The 7,897-nt window shown below is 26.3% G+C and overlaps 1 pseudogene; it reads right to left on the bottom strand.

The window, feature by feature from the left end:
• Nucleotides 1-2,710: 2,710 nt before the first annotated feature.
• On the bottom strand, nt 2,711-4,974 carry LOC100163735 (annotated as a pseudogene).
• Nucleotides 4,975-7,897: the final 2,923 nt, after the last annotated feature.

Raw genomic sequence — 7,897 nt, 5'->3', positions numbered from 1 at the left:
CAGTGCACGGGAATCATAGGTGTGTTTTCGAGCTTAACCTGTTTATACTTTTAATCAGATGTGGTTACATGATTTGGGTTATTGGTCAAAGACTCGCGAAAACGATGCATTTGTGGTTAATATAGATTCTATTTTATTTATTAATATTATCATATTATTTTGTAGATTATCAATAACCAAACGATATAACCATTTCATTTTAATGGTTACAAATTATCAGTTACCTAAAGGCGCATTCACAGCTACGTCGTGTGTCGTGTCGTGCGAGTGCTTGGTTATTATATGGTTACGACTGGTAACCAATATGGTTTAAAAGTTAGTAGTAGTAATTTGGCGGTTCTGAGGCACTTTTTACGGGGAGATGAAAAAAATTTAACCAGGAATGTATGCCTAACAGTGAAACAAATCTCCCTGTAATTTTATAGAAAAAATTCTAAACGATTTTTAATATCATTTTCAGAAATAAATACAAATATTAAATATAATATACAATTTTGATTCATTATTTACACAAGTTTTCTTACTTCTCTAGTAAAAGGTACATATTCTACAATTCGATCATGAATTAATAAATTCAAATTGGACCACAAAAGTTTTCACTATTTCTAAAGTTTTAAATACAGATCCAATAACGTATCAACTAAAAACAATCATCTCAATTAAGGGTAGTGTTACCACTGGGTAACTCCTCCCATCAAGTTTTTTATGTATATATATATTTTTTTCTTCTATCTCATATTCTTATTGTTCTTAAAGGAATATATTGTATATAACGTATAAAAAATAAAAAAACATACAAAAATAAGCACTGCTATGGACAATTTTTTATTTTTGTATAAGGTAACAAATAAAAAACAATAATTAATTTTGCATACTGATTTTTATTAAATAAAATGAAAAAGCATTTCACAAGTATTTAAAATATTTTAAATAGGTACAAGAAAAGTATTTGTATTTTTCCTTAAAAGTATTTGAAATAGGTATATTCTAAATACTTTCTGAATGGATGTATTTGTATCTGTATTTAAATACAATTTAAAAATATCTCTTACAAGACTGGTGTATGAAGATGTATGTATTCTTATATTACTTCAATAAAAAAAAATGTTACTTATTACCAATGTACAAAAAATACAATAATGAATAACTAAATGCATAGGTATTAGGTATAATATGTATATTCAAACAAATGCAAATTTATAATAATCTATTAAATACCTACATAATATTTATATGAATATATAATGCATTAACATATTATGTTTTACATGAGACACTTAGAACCAATAACACATTAAATATAATTACATAAACTAACATATCTATAATCTATATAATATAAATATAAATTAATTATTATATGTATTATTGAAAAGTCAATTTAAGTAAAGACATTTCAACAATTAAAATACTGAACATTTTCTAATTTAAATAACTACAAAATACAAAATACAATTACAAAATAAAATAAGTGATAAATAAGATTAAAAATTATACATATATTTATATATTTTTCATTAGCATTATTTTGTTTATGTATTTTGAAACAGTGTATGAAAAAATATATAAAAATAAAACAATTAATAAAATATGAATTGTGATCTATGGGACAAATACATACAAATTATCAGAATATATATTTATGATTTATTCTATGTTACTTCCTACTTTAACAAAAAACGAGAGTATATATATACATTATATTATTATATATTTTAATAATTTATTTCATGTAATAATTTTGTTTGGACAATAAAAATGATGTTAGAATAAGAATACCACAAGCAAAAATCCATTACTATTTAGGCTATTTACTAATTACTACTATTTACTACTTAGGCTATTTGTAAATGAAACAATTATTTTTACCTTCAGTTATTATTTTTTCAGCAGGCATTAAATTTAATCAAATATTAAAATGAATTACTACATCAAACTTGCATATATTTGTAAATTACATAAACGTAATGTGTGGAATTTTTAACTGAAATCTCTAAAAACCAATCTTATAATTTGTTGTGCCTCATGTTAATAGAGTTAAATATTTATTTAAAACATTTTATTAATACCAAAAACAAAATTAATTTGCAAAAAAAAGCCCAGAATTATTTATATTAATATTTTTAAAAGAAACTCTTAATTCCATAATAATTGGGAGGTTTCTACTAATATTTCATATCCTATTAAATGCATAAGTTATACACTGTATGTCTGTGTATTATATTTGTATTCATATTATAATAGACACTTTTATAGACAGTGTGATTCATATTAAAGTTGTTGGCATAGGCGCAAATAGCATTTGAGATTTGGGGGGGGGACTAAATTCCTACTTTAATAATATTGAATAAACTTAAAACAACATTTAGGAAATGTTTGGGGCTTTGACCCTAAAGCCCCCTATATTTGCGTCTATGGTTGGTGTTAGAATTATGAAAATACCTGCCTACAACAGAACTAAACGTTTATTTTATAATTTTATAAATGATAATAAAAATCTTTTAAATTTAAGTTTCTGTTAAGATATATTATAATAAGCAGTGTTTGGTCGACTAGGTACTAGTTGCATACGTTATTTTTTTCTCATGAGGACTACCACAGAATAACAGACAGTAGTTTAGTAGTTCATGATTATAATTTCTAATATGAATTATGGCGGAAATTCATATCAATATTATCAAATATAAATATTACGTATACGCATATTTTAATATGACTAGGAATATCAATTTTCAATAATATAGCTCACTTTTGCTAATCTTTTTCTTTTTTTTGAAAGAGGTTCATTGCTAAATGCTTTAAATCTCGGTAAATCTTCTTCTTCAATGATTTTTCCTAAAACCTTTCGAAGACGATCTTCCTCATAAACAGAACTAAATGGAACCATGTTTATAATAAATTCCATATCTCCTTTCCCTGCTAAATATCCTTTTTTAAGATCTCTTTTTTCATCATCAGAACCTTAAACAAATTTAATGATATTTATAATAACAATAAGTTATACCTTTTAAATAATATATACCTTTATACTTTAATTCATAATCTCTGATTTCATTGTCAGTTATCTTTCTAAAAAATGAACTGCAATAGGTTTCCCAAGGGAAATTTTCTGTAATAGAATTGTGGTCAATATCATCACCAACATCCTACAAAAACAAATTGTTACAAGCTGGAATAATTTCTACATTAAATTAACTTTAGACATAGGTAGACAGATAGCACTAACGAGGGTGCAGGTTTATATGTAAATGCATATTTTATTAGAAATGTTCACAATTTAAATCATTCTCATTAAAACTATGCCAATTTCATTTTACATAATAATATGTCAATATTATTTATACATATTTCACTAATTTATAAACATTTTGAACCATAGTTAAGGAGTATCATTTAAACATTTTTAGATTATGTCATAGTCAACAAAAACAGCAATATATTATACAATTAACATTATCATCCAATAACATCATTATAATTTTTAGTCTTGTATTAAATAATATTTATTTATGACTGACAATAGGTTTCCTACTGATGGCAATAACAATAGGGTTTTAGTAAGTGTTTGACTTTAATTGTACTTACACACATTTAAGGGGAAATTCTAACAATCTAACTATAATGCAAATTATTGAATCAGCAATGGAAAAACTAAAACTCAAAAATAAACAAACAGGGAGGTATCTCATAAAAAATGTATACTGTTATGGAAAACAAATGCAGACTATTCATTTTCAGACAATTTAATTACATAAGATAGACGACACCCTTCTAAAAATTTGGAATTATTGGCTCTAGATATTAATTCAAATATACTCCAATTACAGTTGATGTGGAATGCTCGTTTATTAGTTTTAAAAATATTTTGAAACCTAATAGTTGACATTGGACATTTTATAATTTATAGGAATTATATTTATTCAATGCAACACATAATTTGAGTTAGAAATTACCAAAAATTACATATTTTTGTATTTTAATTACATATAAATTCATTTCTTAATACTAATTAATGATTCCATTACCTATGTAAGAAGTATAATAAAATAGTAGGTACCCGTAATAGGATAATATTCAGGTATCAACGTAAGAATTTTGTTTATGAAACAAATAAGATTTTGGCTAGAGGACGGGGAGAACACTAACAATTTAAGTGGCCAAATTATTAGTTGTTTAGGAAATAGATATATTTTTAATTATGAAGAATTTAAATAGTTATTAAGTAGGTACTTAATTACCTTTTTTTTTTTTTATCGAGAGCCAGAGGAGGAACCGCGTTAGCATTACTTCTCCTCCGACTACCATCGTTTATTGATTAACAATTACATCAGCAATTAATATTAGCGGTTGGACAGTCCCCTACTCGCTAATATTCATAGCAATCATACAAGTTATGGAAAGTGATGAGTCACATCTCCTTGGTGCCTTCGGCGAGTAGGTGATTACCTACTTATTATATAACTATTTATTTAATTTTAATTATAATTTATAACAATATTAATAAGAATAAACAATGTAAATATATAATATGATGATCACTAACAATTATAAATTAATAATTTAATAAACAAATAAAGCTAAGTTTAATATAAAATGTAAACACTACAATTCATAACTTACCAGCATCATCGTAAAGCTTTCTTTTCTCAGCATCGTTTAGCAGCGCATGAATTCGACTGATGACTTTAAATTTTTCAATAGCACCAGTTTTTTCGTTTTCAGTTACTTTGTAAGGATGATATTTCATCGACAACACATAATACGCTTCGCGAACTAAAACAAACCACAACGATTAACAAATAAAATTAAAATATGTATATGTATATGTAGGTGTAGCTTTAAGTTTTTATAGCACAATATCTAACCTTCTTTATCCGTAGCATCTTTTCTCGTATTCAACACCTCGTATAGATTGTCAGTGTTGAAATATTTACGGCAAAGTTCTAAAAACGTGGTCATGTTGAAATCGTAAATACAATTTAAAAACCAGAATTTCAAGCGATTTTGAAAACTTGTATCGAACGCGTGTATGCCTACTAAAACAATAATATAATAATAAGCACTAAGCAGTCAACCGTCGTCAAGACTCAAGATCAATTAATGATGACAAAAGTAATTATCATATTATATAATAACAAAGAACAATTAATAATTATTACAGATAATAATTAATCATTATCTTATTTGATAATCATTGTCTAAATCTAAATTATTATTATTTTGTTTTATTATACCTATATATTTCTATTTTTATTCTAATATGAATTCTGGCGGCAATTCATATTAATATTATCAAATATAAATATTACCGTGCCTTCGATAATTCAGCGCTGCTGTAAGCGTGATAGATGTGATAAGAAAGTGTGATGAATATGATTGTGATTGACCAGCATGTTTCTAACCTGCTGGAACCGCTGTTTGGTTCGCTAGGTTGTGATCATTATGATGAATTAAAAAAACGTCATCTTCCTATCACAAGCAGCGTAGTTTTGCGCTGAATTAAAAAATGACAATTTATAGTTGCTGACGAAGCGTTGCAGCAACGCTGAATTATCGAAGGCACGGTAATTTATGTTTAATCTCAATGATTTCGTACAGTTATTCAATTTTCAGATAATTTCAGTAAACATTTTGATAACGTTTGATATGTTTCGACAACTCAATGCAAGCCCAGAGAACGTTCAAATGCAACAAGAAAAAGCAAGACGTAGATCAATTAAAAATAAAAATGAATGGATATTTATAATGTATTATTTGCTTTTATATTAGAAAATGCCTAAAATATAAAATTTAAATTGTCTGGTTATTAAAAACCCAAGATGTAAATCAAATAGTTAACTTGAATAACTTACAAAGTACAAAGAAAATGTTGCTCACTTGCAAATATTATCAAAATATAGTGTATAATATTATGTCATTAAAATTACACATGTGCTAAAAATTGTTTACAAATTTGCTGAATAATTAAATAATATATTTAATATTTGTTTATTTTAATCGTTAATCTGCAGTAATACAGATTAACATAAGTTTTGATTGTATTAATCCTATTTTGTATGGTAACTATATACCTAGCACATTGCAGTATGCTATGGAATAATGAATTACTTGAAATTATTGTAATACTTTTTAATGTATCGTTCATGAAATAAATAAAAAACAACTAAATAAACTATATTAAGAACTTCACGTAGTATCATGTGGTACCTTTATGTGTTTATAAATAGGTTTGGATTTATAAACATCATAATATGGTATTATGTAGGATTTTTTTTATTTGTTATGACGTAAGGTATAATTGGAAGCCTATAGATATTATGAACGTTTCTCTGAAGACCATAATCAATCAATTAAATTATATTATTTTGCTTTTCACATATTTTATGAGTGATACTGGAATAAATTGTTAAAATTATGAATATGAACCTACAAAAGCCATATATAATAAGTCGTGTCGTTTCGTTATTTTACTGAAACTTTGCTGTTTGAAAAGAATATATAATTTTTTAACAATAATACTAACTCGCTTAACAAGTAAAATAAAACTAATTTTTCATCGTATAATTAGAAAAAACACTGGATTTAATTACAACTGCTTGAAAATAAAATACAGTGTATATTTAGGACGAGTATGGTTTTGGTGTTACGGTCATATACGTACGAAAAGAATATATATACATATTATAACGTGGGTGTATTAAAAAATATTTACGTTTGCGATTTTTAAGCAACAATCAACTATAACAGAATTTCGTAAATATTATATTGTATGTAAAACAATACCCGTCATCAAAACGTTGCAAATGATCGCCTGAAAATTACAAAGCATTGACGGTATACATACATCAATATTATTTCATCACAGAGTTGCCGAAAAACAGCAATCATCCAGTTTTCGTTATGCCACTTATATATCTATATAATAGTATAGGTACACTACAATTGTGACATACAATTTAACAATTAACATAATATTTTACTTTTGTTAAATTCATATTGAACACAATCGGTGTGCGTAGGTACGTAATAAATAATAATAATATTATAAGAACTCACAAGGACACGTTGCTGTTATTTTGGTGACGTTTAATTGACACACGTCATTTTCATTTCGTAAAATCATTCCTTATTGTGACACACATCGTATTATGAACTAAATGGTTATTTCATCGAGAAAATAATTGTTCGGATAAATCGTATATAGAAACAGGTAGTGCTCGTGTTCAAGATAATATTATTTCATCGGTTCATCCCCTATTTGTGTATCGCCATATCATAACTTGGAGCAAATCTTCTGTCGATAACAATGTAAGTGTCATATTTTTTTGTGTAAATAAAACTGTTAAAACAAATATTTTGTTTCTTTGTAAAAAATTTACATCGTGTTGCCTTCGAGGTTAGATTAGGGTATATTGGAGTTGATCGGTACCGACGTAACGCACAATAATTGCATTAGTGTTAATCATAGTATACAACAAGTATATTGTATAATAATATCATTAACGTCTCATTTATACTTTTATTTCATTAGTTAATAAATAAAGAATACCTACATTATGCTTGACTATTCCTGCGCACTGGATAGACGACCATATTATATTATAGACGCGAGTATGGCGCGAGTATGCCATAGGTACAGACATTGTATTTACATTTTAATTTATCAATTTGCAGCTGTATTCGAAAAATCCGAAAATTACCGAAAAATAGAAAATTTAAATCGCTTACGTTCACATTCAATGCGTAAAAAACACAGTTGTTCGCGTTCATTTTTTTGTACGCAAAGGAGCCTTGCAAAGAACATGTTAAGAGAACGTCGTACCTGCTGTTGTATCCGTCTTACTAGGTAACGCATAATATCTGCATAAAATTGTACCTTACCTAAGAAGAATCAATT

The sequence above is a fragment of the Acyrthosiphon pisum genome, chromosome A3, assembly GCF_005508785.2.
Source record: "Acyrthosiphon pisum isolate AL4f chromosome A3, pea_aphid_22Mar2018_4r6ur, whole genome shotgun sequence".
NCBI lineage: Eukaryota > Metazoa > Arthropoda > Insecta > Hemiptera > Aphididae > Acyrthosiphon > Acyrthosiphon pisum.
This window is presented reverse-complemented; position numbering and strand designations above follow the sequence as displayed.